Source organism: Camellia sinensis, chromosome 3 (assembly GCF_055761805.1).
Source record: "Camellia sinensis isolate YWXY chromosome 3, ASM5576180v1, whole genome shotgun sequence".
NCBI lineage: Eukaryota > Viridiplantae > Streptophyta > Magnoliopsida > Ericales > Theaceae > Camellia > Camellia sinensis.
The window spans coordinates 111,148,866-111,161,034 of NC_138963.1; the positions used below are offsets into that span (position 1 = coordinate 111,148,866).

The 12,169-nt window shown below is 37.9% G+C and overlaps 1 pseudogene across 1 annotated transcript in view; it reads right to left on the reverse strand.

Annotated features, from left to right (window-relative positions):
- Positions 1-12,169, reverse strand: part of LOC114266127 (ran-binding protein M homolog) — a 45,917-nt pseudogene that overhangs the window by 22,576 nt on the left and 11,172 nt on the right. The window contains exons 7-8 of the transcript XR_014363355.1: positions 6,051-6,211; positions 4,950-5,018 (exon numbers count right to left, since the gene is read on the reverse strand). The product of XR_014363355.1 is annotated as a ran-binding protein M homolog (transcript). The remainder of the gene's footprint in view (positions 1-4,949; positions 5,019-6,050; positions 6,212-12,169) is intronic.

The window sequence follows — 12,169 nt, forward strand, 5'->3', positions numbered from 1 at the left end:
ACAAGCATACTTCTTTTCCAGTAAATAATACAAGACTGCCCATTCCGTTTGCTCTTATCCATAGTGATGTCTGGGGACCTCCTATGGGTTCAAATGTTTCTAGGGCTCGCTAGTTTGTGTTGTTTATTGATGATTGCACTCATGTGTCATGGGTTTTCTTGTTAAAACATAAGTCTAATGTTAGCTCTACCTTCCAAGCATTCTTTCACATGATTAAAAATCAATTTGCGGTAGAACTTAAGAGGGTACGATCCAATAATGTTAGGGATTATTTCAATCAAACCTTGTCACCATTCTTTCAAGAGAGAGGAATAATTCATGAGTCTTCATGTGTTAATACACCACAGCAAAACGGGGTGGCAGAAAGGAAAATTGGTCATCTTCTAGCAATTACTCGTGCCTTTATATTGCAAACTAATGTTCCAAAACATTACTGGGGGGAAGCTGTTTTAACTGTTGCTCATCTTATAAATAGATTACCCCCTTGAGTCCTTGATCAGAAAACTCCTATGCAACTTTTTTCAACATTCTTCCCAGATTTTCGAACCACAAACAACCTACCACCTAAAGTTTTTGGTTGTGTCCCCTTTGTTCATATTCATTCTCATCAAGGGGTAAACTTGATCCTAGAGCTCTTAAGCGTCTCTTTGTTGGGTATTCTTCTACCCAAAAAGGATATAAATGTTACCATCCTCCCACAAAAGGTTTTTTTTGTCTCCGCTGATGTTACATTTGCTAAACGTGAAATCTATTTTTCTAAACCTATCTTCAGGGGGAGACATCATTCATAAAAAATAAAGATAGAGATTTGTTCTTACTTGATCTTTCATTCTCCCCATCCCCATCTGTGTCAAATGAGTCTTCTAATCAAACAGATCCAGCCACTCCAAGTCCTATAGGAAAGGATAAATACATTCAAAGTACTACTCACCCACTGCAAGTCTATTCAAGGAGGAGAGAAACCATTATTCAACCTATGCAGGACCTTCAATCAGAACCAAACCCTGGCACTAATGACAGTACTGATGATGTTGAGGAAATGTCTGATGGTGAAGATAGAAATGATTATGATCTTCCTATTGCTATTAGGAAAGGTGTGAGAAAGTGTACCCAACGTCCACTATACCCATTATCCCACTTTATGTCTTATGAGAGGGTATCTAACAGCCATAAAAGCTTCCTTATTCACCCAAACACTATAACCATCCCAAAAACTGTTTCTAAAGCATTAGGTCAAAGAATGGATGGAAGCTATGAAAGTTGAGATAGATGCCCTTAAAAAAAAATAAAACTTGGGATTGGTTGAGTTACCTAAGAAAAAGCAAACAGTGAGATGTAGACGGGTCATTTGAAAGGTACAAGGCTAGGTTGGTGGCTAAAGGGTATAACCAAACCTATGGAATAGACTATCTTCAAACCTTTGCCCCGGTTGTCAAAATGAACACTGTGAGGATCTTGTTATCTCTAGCTGCCAATCGTGATGTCAAGAATGCCTTCTTACATGGCGATCTTGATGAGGAAATCTACATGGAAGTCCCTCCAGGTTTTGAGTCAAAAGGTAATAAGGTGTGTAAATTGAAGAAGACCCTCTATGGGTTAAAACAATCCCCTAACGCTTGGTTTGGTAGATTTACCGGAGTTATGAAAGCTTTGAGATATAAGCAAAGTCAAGGTGATCACGTACTATTTGTTAAACATTCGGCTACAAGTCACTGCTTCGTTGGTTTATGTAGATGATATTATCGTAACAGGAGATGACTTGGAAGGAAGAGAAGCTTTGAAAAGAAGCCTAGTTCAAGAGTTTGAAACAAGTCTTGAACAAGGCAGATTGAAATACTTTCTTGGCATTGAAGTTGTTCACTCTCAACATGGGATTTTTATATCCCAACAACGGTATGTAGTGGATTTGTTAGCTGAGACAGCGAAGCTTGGGTGTAAACCAGTGGAAACTCCTATCGAACAAAATCACAAGCTTTGTGAAGTTGTTGAAGGCGCAGTGGTAAATAGAAAGTCCTATCAAAGATTGGTTGGTAGATTGATTTACCTCTCACTCACCAGACCAGACATAGCCTATGCAACAGGAGTGGTAAGTCAGTTCATGCATAATCCCAAAGAGATCCATCTCCAAGAAGTACATCAGATTTTACAATATCTCAAGGGAGCTTTAGGAAGAGGGATATTGTTCAAGAAAGGAGGAAAGTTAACACCAGAAGCCTATACAGATGCAGACTATGCAGGATCTATTGATGACAGAAGATCAACATCGGGCTATTGTACTTCCCGTTGAGGAAACCTTATAACACGGAGAAGCAAGAAGTATAATGTGGTTGCTAGATCAAGTGTGGAAGCTGAATTCAGGGCAATGGCATTAGGAGTTTGTGAACTTCTGTGGTAGAAAATAATTTGAGAAGATCTGAAAGTTGCGTGGAAAGGACCTATGAAGCTTTATTGTGATAACAAGTCAGCAATCAACATTGCACATAATCCTGTGCAAAGTGATCGAACCAAACATAGTAAAGTTGACAAGCACTTCATAAAAGAAAAGTTGGGCAGTCGACTAATCTGCACACCTTTTGTACCTTCAGGTGGTCAAGTGGCTGACGTGCTAACTAAAGGGTTAAATGGTTCAGTCTTTCGGACTATTGTTGGCAAGCTGGGAATGGATAATATCCACTCACCAGCTTGAGGGGGAGTGTCAAAGATAACCAGGTTGGATCTGTGTGTAAGCTGGCCAAGCTGTGAATATTTGAATTTGTATTTAGATTAGTCATATCCTTGATTTATAGGGATTGTATTCTACGAATCTCATTCCTGATTTGTAGGGATTAGCTAGCTATAGTTTGTATATATAGTCTTTCCATGTATATTTCTAAGTAATGAATATTATTCCAATTGTTTATCATGAGTTTTGTTGTTTGTCTTTTTTATGAGCTATTAATTATTTAAATCTAAGCAAAAAATTAATAAACATTCAACATTCAACACTCATAAAAAACACTTAAGGATACGCGGACTCACAAAAAAAATATCAAATTTTAAATTAAGTATGTGAGACAGAATGGTGCTATATGTAACTTATAATGTCAAAAAGATATTTATAACAATTATACAACAATATGTACATATAATAGTAGTGCTAAATACAATTATATAAGAAGTGTCCGATGAAAAGTATCCGATACGTATCTTATACCCTTGTCCGAGTGTTGGGTGTCCGACACGGGTATTTGATTTATTTTGAAGAGTCCGTGTAACATAAGGGGGAACTAGTTGGTGTGTCCATGTCGTTGTTACACGGTCTTAGGTAGAACTCAACTCACCCCAAAAAGGCAGATATTAAGGTGAGAGTGCTCTCACATTTATATACTTAATATTACTTTAGTATTCAGGCAATGTGGGACTTCGCTTCACACCCTCCCTCACGCCCAGCATCCTTACTCGGCAGCACCTACGGCGTGCAAACTAGGGGCACGCACCGTACCCATCCCTGAGTACTCCGACTTTAGTACCATGTTACACGGTCTTGTGTAGAACTCATCCCAAAAAACTATCTATTAAGGGTAAGGTGCCCTCATGCTTATATGCTTAATAAATATTACTTTAGTACTTAGACGATGTGGGACTTTGCTTCACAGTCGTGTCCCTTAAAAACAAATTAATTAAATAAAGGTGTGTCCCACATGTCCGACACCACTACGACAACTATTTTGCAGGTCAGTGCTTCATAGATATAATCATATTCAAATTTGAAAATAAAAGAGAGAGAGAGAGAGAGAGAGAGAGAGAGAGAGAGAGTCAAATCTATAGGGGCCACTGATTCAGTGGTTAAAACTCGGCCTACTAACCTTGTGGTTGTGGGTTTAAACCTGAGGACAACCACTTCGTACAAATTATGCCAAAGGTTAGGGTTGTACCCAATCTACCTCCTCCTGGAGCCCCAATCAAATAGGGGACTAAACTGTGTAGTTTTTTTTAGTGAACGTCAAATCTATTTATTTAAGTTCAAAACAAATATGATTCTAGAACTAACCAGCATTAATAACTCGACACAATTTGTAGTGCAATAAAAAAAAAAAACATATTTTGACAAATTTTACCGTATACAAATCTTCAAGATGATATAAAAGATGCAAACTAACTTCAAGAATGACAACTCTTGATTTCCATAAAGCATATCCAGGTTACAACAAGAATCTAACCCCAATTGCATGAAAGGATTTTTCTACTACAATTATAATAACAATAACACGTGCAGCAGTAACAATAATAATAATTAGCTAACCAACTATGAATCTCTTTGTTTATCAGCACTCAAAGCTTGAGTACAAGTTTTGCACTGAAATCATCAATTTTTGTTGATAAATTTGATAAACTGAATCTAATTCCAAAATTTGTTCTTGAAGGATTTAAAGGGGAAGAAGGAATAATGGAATTTGATTTAAAAAGGAGATTTTTTATTTACATCCTGGTATATGAGCTATCAGGCTGTTGTGAGTACTACAGATGTGAGATTGCTGGCCTGACAAATCCTTGCCTGTGGCACTTGCGATAAGACTCATATTACATTGTGGCTGTGTATACAAGGCAATAACCACAATTTATAGCCAGGTACAAGTATAAACATAGGCATAACACCTAGCAAGTGCTATCCGCCTCAACGTTGTGGAGTAGGTTTGAGTCACCGAAACAGCCTCTCCACAAAAGTAGGGGAAAGGCTGCTTACCTACTACTCTTTCCAGACCTTGTTGTAAACAGAAGCGCTATGTGCTAGGTACAGTACAACCTTTTAAAACACCTATCAAGTAATATATATGTTCCTAATCAACAAGTACCAAACACAACTAAAAGCATGATCAAGAGAAAACCTATTTCCATCATACAAGAATGGCTGGATAAGAGACGAATTTTAGAAGTAATAGGAAACCATGTAAAATGGTGAGACTGTCAACCTGAACAATTTGAGGATACCAATCGCGAAGTTTATCAAATGCATCTTCAATTTTGCCATTCTTGATTAGCTTCATGGGCAGAAAAAAATACATCAGTCAAATTCGTGTCTATTGTCACAGCCAAAAAAAAAAAAAAATGAAGTGCCAGAATTTCAATTTTGTTATGAACAAAAATTGAAGAATGAAATATTCCAGAGCTGCAATGGTGGTTTCAAATTCATCAATAATACGACATTGCAAAATATCTGTTTTAGCAAAGCTTCACAAGGAATTCGCCGTAAAGAAATTTAGACCCAAAATGTCAATCATTAATTTTATGATGAAACAGCAGTCCGTATGCAATATTAAGCTTGCCATATCTTTAGAACAGGACAAATATAAAGAAAGCATTTTTTGTTGTCATTATTAAAGAAGAAAGCTTGTCCCTGAAACCTACTTCAGCCATGTAAAACAAGCAGCTCCTAGCCAATCTATGCCAAAGACAAACCACTTCTGATCACCTCAATATTTATTTCTCAGCCAAACTCATCAAAACAAAAGTCCTTAATGGTAGGATTTCACTCTTTGCTTGTTAACCTTTCCTGTATTGCCTATTGGAACTACACCTGCATTCTCGCTTATATCCTCATAGTTATATATGACTTAGCCTCCATTTTAGGAGTGAGTCAGTTTCGATGCTGTTATTGTGCAAATCAGCATTGCTTTACGGTTGTCCAGCTGTCAAATAATACTGAATCTTTTCAAAAGGGCTTTCAAACAACCAGAAAGATATATAAATGAGAAGTATAACTTCAGAAATGGTGACACATATGAGGAGTATAACTTCAGAAATGGTAATAGAATATACATGTTTAGAATGACAAAGAAAGCAAACAATCATACAATTGTAAAACAGCATTAATAATTTTCATTTTCAAATAAGAAGGCTCAGAAATTTGTGTGAAACAAAATAATACAGGCTCCTCAAAGGGGGGAGGATGACAAAAATAAGACCACTTTTGCATGTTAAAATCATCTAAAAGCCACTGATCTGTTTACACCCTTGTATACCATTTTTCCAGCTCTCCAAAATAAATACATTCAACCTCTGGCAATTCGTACCTGTCGAAGAGCCTTTCTTTGGTTTAATGCATACATGTTGTCTTGCTCATTGACCATTTTCTTGAGCTAACGGGATGGGAGGAAGAGAACTCTTGCTCGCTATGTCAAATAATTTGAGTGTATCCTCATACCCATAGTGCAGTAAATAGGAGCGAACTAATCTGGTAACAATAAGTATTAAATTAGTGCCAGGACCAAGGTAAAAGTTTGCCCTAAAATAGATTAAAGATTTATGGTAAGATTCTAACATAGTTAATGAATAAACAAAATATGAGCTCTGTAGTTTGTAATACCTAGGTACTATTGCTTCTGCATATTCGTGTCTAACATTTCCCTCAACTGTGGTGGATATTTTATGCTACTTGCATGCAAGATGTTATATAGGTGCCTCAGTTTGATTATATGCTACTCTTTAATGAGTTGTGCCTCTAATTTTATCCACTTATTTTTAATCGTCAAGAAAGAAAATTCATTAAACATTAAAAAGCTCAAATACTAAGGAGGACAAGGGAAACAAAAAAAAAAAAAAAGATCCTCACACTCTACGAATAGCATTTAAATCCCCAAAAATTAAAAAAAGAGAAATCCCTTTGAAGGAGGGAGCCACCGAACCCCAAAAGGAAGCTAAAGAACACAACTTCTCCCATATGCTCTCCAAATCTTCTATTTTCTCCTCAAAAACTCTACATTCCTTTCAAGCCATAAAACCAAGAAGACTGTGCAAACCACACATCTCCATAGAACCTGAGTCCTTCCGTCTAATCCGAATGCTCTAAAATCAATACAACACAAGCTCACAAGAGGGCATAATAATCCCATCGATCTCCGCCAAATAAAAAACTCCCCATCATAACAATAATGCAAGACTAGATGATCCACACTTTCCTCAGCCCCCCTACACATAGCACACCATTGTGGAAACACAAGTCAATTTGGTCTTCTCTTTTAAACCATTTTGTTAGTGTTAAGTTCAAGTGAGCCAAAGTCCATGCAAACACTTTTAATTTAAGGGCCATGCAAGCATCCCAAATCATCTTGTGAGTAAGAAAGATGAGGATAATTAAATTATCGATGAGATAATAATAATAATAATAATAATAATAATAATAATAATAATAATAATAAAGATTTATAAGTAAATAGCCCAGGTGGATGGAGATTCCACACTCTTACATCAACTAGAAGACAATGAAACATCTCAAGGATTACATTCATTGGTCTCATGATCATTAAGGTTTCTAAAGAATTTAAAGTCCCAAGAGATAGGGAATGAATGGGATGAGACCATCAAAGAAATTGAGACATTGTGGGTTGTGGCTAACTGATACAATCACGGAAACAAAAGAGAAAATGGAGTATCCCCCATCCAAGCATATCCTCCAAAAAGCGAGTAAGCTCCCCATTACTTACAACAAGATGATTGAATTGAGAGAAGCACTGAAGGCCATGAGAGATGAATTTCCATGAAGAAGGGCAAGTCCCCCTCTCCACCACTGCAGAATCCCATCCATTAGCCTGATTCCCATACTTACTTTTAATCACAGCATGCCAGGAAGATTCAACACTCCCTCAAAATTTCAAAAACCTTCATAACCACTTATCAAGAAAAGAAATATTTTATTGACAATGTGGCCCAAACTAAGGCTCCCTTTGCACTTCGAGAGGGAAACAACAACCCAACTAATCAAATGATCCTTTGAGTAAACCTGTGACACATGATCGACTGCCCCCTTTGTCAAGATGCAATCGGTGAAGATATTGATGCTTGGTGGAGAGATTGACTTCCCCCCATTTTGGCAATTTTGTGGACTTGAAATCCCTCTTTGAATAACAATTGTTAACACAGGCTGAGAACAGTGGACAAGCGCCACCCTCCCTTAACCTTGAGTGCCAACTAACTCGAAGAAGGGTGATGATCTGTCGATGCCAATAGTGAAGCTGGACATATGTACGACATACTTTAAGTGACACATTTGCTTCCAAATCGACTTATGAGGAACAAAGATTAGAACATCCGGAAACTTTTGTGAATTAATTCTGTGAGTGTATAATTACTCTTCTTTTAAATGATTTGAGGTGGACAAGGCTTAAGTTCAAAAGATCAAGCTTTTTGTGCAAAATGAACACTGAAGTTTTGTGCATGTCTGTGTAGTAAAGACTTACATACTGTATGATGAAGCAGGATGTATCTTGTTTTAAATGACGTAGGGACTTGTACAAGTCTTTGGTTTAATCAATGGTTCACTTGATCAGTTCTCAGGAGTAAAGTCAATCAATTTCAGTCCATGGTTAAAAAGTGATTGCTTCACTCAAAACTGACTACTCTTCAATCTTCTCCAAAGCAGCTGCTTTTATAAGTGAACAAGTAGTTACTGTCAGAATAATATCTTCGGTTATTGTGTATTGCTTATTCTATTAGTTGTTATTTCCTTATTCCGTTATTTCCGTATTTGTGCCTCCAATGCTTCCATTGTAAGCAACCTATTATCTATGAAGCACAGGTGCGGGTGTGGGTGAGGGTGAGGGTGTGATATGGGAACGCCAATACGGCAAATTCTTTAAAAAAGTAGGGTATGGGTACGGACACGGCTGGGATATGTCAATTTTTATTTTTAATTTTTTTTAAGATTTATAGCTAAACATTCAACATACATATCAAAATTTCAATATCAAAACTAAAAAAAAAAAAACAGCTTGTCTAAAAAGTTAAATAATTCTTTCTTTTTCTTTTTTGATTGTCTAAAACAAGATGCAAAAGAGAGCAAAACCATGACTCATGGGTAAAAGGTGTTGGAAATAAATTACTTGATGATTCTTGAAATTGAAAGAAGAATAATAAAGGCTGCAACAAATTCTAGCAGCTGCAAAAACAAAGAAAAAAAATTCACCTCACCTTATCCATGATGTACCCACGACGTACCCAAATGTATTTGCCGTACCCGACATGTATTCAGTGTACCCGGTACATGTACCGCCGTATCGGTACGCATACCTGCACCCGGTAAGTGCCCAGTACTCATACGACACCATTTTTGGAGTACCCGTGCTTCATAGCCTATTATCAATACAAAAAGGGATGATTGTCTAATCATTCCCTAAGTTTTGTTCTCTCGTAACAAACAAGATCTCAAAGCCAAGTTCATCCTAAACCATCACCCAATGCCACCACATCATCACCCATAACCACCCATACCTAAAAACTCCCATTTCGGCCCTCTCCCAGGCCTGTCAGCCTTCCTACCAGCTTTTCAAGGCTTACCAACAGCCCTTTAGGCTCTGTCGGCTATCTGCAGCATTTAGGGCACTCTGAGCCCTTCACCATCACTATTGGCAAGTTCTCTAAGCCCCTAGGCCTCTGTTGCAGCCTTTCTCCTCAGCTACCACGGCTGAAATACACCCTCATATGATCAAAGAATCTTGTTTTGCCCCTAACTTTTTCCTGATCTGTTTTTGGGTGATTTGGGACATTTATTATGCCGTTTTGATTGACCTGTAAGCTTTTTTTTTTTAATTTATTGGGCCAATATATGGTCCTCTTGCTATTTTTTTGACTTATTTGGAGTCGTGTCCTCGGTATGGATGTTTTGCCCTCTCTTCAGGAGGCCTTTGCTTATGTACAGAATGAAACGGGTCGTCGTTCTGCTATTTTGCCACCTACTTCTATAGAGCATTCAACCTTACTTCCTGCTCCCCCTAAGGATGGTACTGACCTGTCTCACACTACACCTAGTCCTTCAAAGAAGGATACACTGTTCTGTGATTATTGCCATCAGCCGAGACATACCTATGAGACTTGTTGGAAGCTTCATGGGTTCCTTCTAGTGGTCATGGTGACTGGTCTGGTAGTCATAGGGGCTACTTCGAACGGTCTCGAAGATGTGGGTTTAACCAATGTGCACATCATACTAGTGCGGTGGATACTCTGGATGCCCCTTCAGTTGTTCCTCTTAGTGGTGATATATCTGGTATGTCTTCTTCTGAGTTAGAGGACGTTTTGTGCCACCTACTAGACCGCCGCTCTTCTACTACTCCATCCGATACATCCTCCTGGTCTTTTGCCCATTCAGGTAACTTAGCCGTTTCTCCAAACGCTTTTCTATCTTATAAGTCTTTACCTTGGATTATTGATTTTGGTACCTTGGATCATATGTCTGGATTTTCTAATCTGTTCACGAAATATAAGCCTTCTTCAAGTCAAAACAAAGTTAGGATTGTTGATGGTACTGTTTCTTTTGTTTCTAGGTAAGGTTTAATCCATGCTGCTTCTTCTCTACCATTATCTTCTATTTTGTATGTCCCCAATTTCCCTGTTAATCTTTTATCGTTGAGTCGTCTTACTCATGACTTGAACTGTAGTATGACTTTCTTTCTTGATCAGTGTCTGTTTCAGGACCTTAACATGAGGAAGACAATTGGCAATGGTAGAGTAGAACATTGTCTCTATATCCTGGATTAGGCAGACCAGCTGGCACTTCATTCCATCAAGTTTTCAACCAACAGAGAAGACCTGTGGCTATGGCATTAGCGTCTTGGGCACCCATCATTTCTATTACTTAAGCATTTATTTCCTTCTTGTTAACTTAGAAAACAACACAGAACTTCTTTTGTTCCAAGCTTTAACAAAAGTTTAGTACATTTTTCCTTAATTCATTCTGATCTTTGGAGTCCATTTCGTGTTGTGTCTTTAAAAGGTTATGGATGGTTTGTTACTTTTATCCATGATTTTTCTCATACTACTTGGGTGCATCTTATGATAGACAAAAATGAGGTCTTTTCTGTGTTTCATAATTTCCATAAAATGATATGTACTCAATTTGGGGCAATGTCAAAATATTGTGTTCTGATAATGGGGGTGAGTATATTGATTCTCGTCTAGCAAGCTATTTTTCCACCCATGCCATTATTCATCAGACTTCTTGCACCAACACCCCTCAACAAAATGAGATTGTCAAATGTAAGAATCGTCATCTTCTTGATATAGCTCGTTGCATGTCTTTTTCTATGCATGTGCCAAGATCTTATTGGAGGGGATGCAGTTTTCACTGCTGCCTACCTCATCAACCGTCCCCCAACTCAAGTGTTACACAACAAATCTCCTTTCTATGTTTTTTTAGGTTTTGAGTCTGTGTTCTCTATACCCCCCAAAGTCTTTGCCTATGTCTATTTTGTCCACAATCATACTTCTTCTCGTGATAAATTTGATCCCCGCTCTCTAAATGTGTCTTTCTGGGTTACTTTCGTACTCAAAAAGGTTATAAATGGTAACCATCCTCTATCTCGTAAATGGTTTGTATCCATGGATGTCACATTCTTTGAGTCACAGTCTTATTTCTAGTCACAATCCTCCTTGGGTCCTAGTCCTCCCTTCAGGAGGAGCCTTGGTGTGAAGGGATTCCTGGGTTTGTATCAATTCCTGAATATCAAGAGACCTTTGCACCAGTGGCTAAGATGAATTCAGTCAGAGGACTTCTCTCTCTTGCAACTAACCTGGATTGACTACTTCATCAGTTTGATGTAAAAAAATATTTTTTTACATGGTGATCTAGAAGAAGAGGTGTATATGGACATCCCTGCTGGCTTTGAGGACCATCAGACAAAGGGCTTGGTTTGAGAGATTCAATCAGGCTATACTCAAATATAGCTTCAAATAGAGTTAGACTAAACACACCTTGTTTGTGAATCATTCTTCACATGCTAGGACGCATGGACACCTATCCAAAGGGAGTGTATGAGTGTCCGACACGTGTCAGACACTGACACGCGGTGGACACGTCTCGAACACTATGGGAAGTGTCCTAATTTTTTTTGAATTTTTTGCAGTCGGACACGTTTGAGACACTCAGGGGCACGTTTTAGACACTTACTGGGTACAAAATGTAATTTCAAAACTTGTAAATGGGGTAAAATGTGTAAAAACACAAAATTTTGCTTTCCTAAACTAAACCCTAACGTCAACAAAGTGAAAGAGAAAAGATAGAGAAGAGAAAAGAGGGTGAAGAAAAACCTGAACCAGTTGAAGCTCAAGAGGGTGAAGAACCAGTCGATTGATCTAGGGCTTCAAGGTATGTCCTTCGTTCTTCTTCTTTTCTTCTTCGCTTCTTTTTTCTTCTTCTTTCTTC